The sequence below is a fragment of the Octopus bimaculoides genome, chromosome 4 (genome assembly GCF_001194135.2).
Source record: "Octopus bimaculoides isolate UCB-OBI-ISO-001 chromosome 4, ASM119413v2, whole genome shotgun sequence".
Taxonomy (NCBI): Eukaryota; Metazoa; Mollusca; class Cephalopoda; order Octopoda; family Octopodidae; genus Octopus; species Octopus bimaculoides.
Genome location: NC_068984.1, coordinates 122485492 through 122485891, shown reverse-complemented (window position 1 = coordinate 122485891; position 400 = coordinate 122485492).

The following is a 400-nucleotide window of genomic DNA, read 5'->3' as shown; positions in this document are numbered from 1 at the left end:
TAGCTAGCTAGATAGATAGATAGATAGATAGATAGATAGATAGATAGATAGATAGATAGATAGATAGATAGATAGATAGATACTTATACAGACGCACTGCCAGTGATGCTGTTTTCTCCGAGAGAGACGTAACAATATCATGTTGCCTAGCAACAGTTGTACGCGGAAGAGATAGAAAGAGAAAGTCGAGGAGAGAGACATTTAAGACAGAGGAAGTGAGAGAGTTTGAGGGGAAGCAAGATGCTTGCGTTGATATAGTCATGACTACTTTTGGGATTATAAAAGATCTGATTTAATGACTACTGTTGGATGAAAAAAAATTAATTAAGAAATTAACGGAAGTGAAGGATTGACAGAATGAGAGAAAAGAAGTAAGAGAAAGCTGGGTGGGATAGAGGGA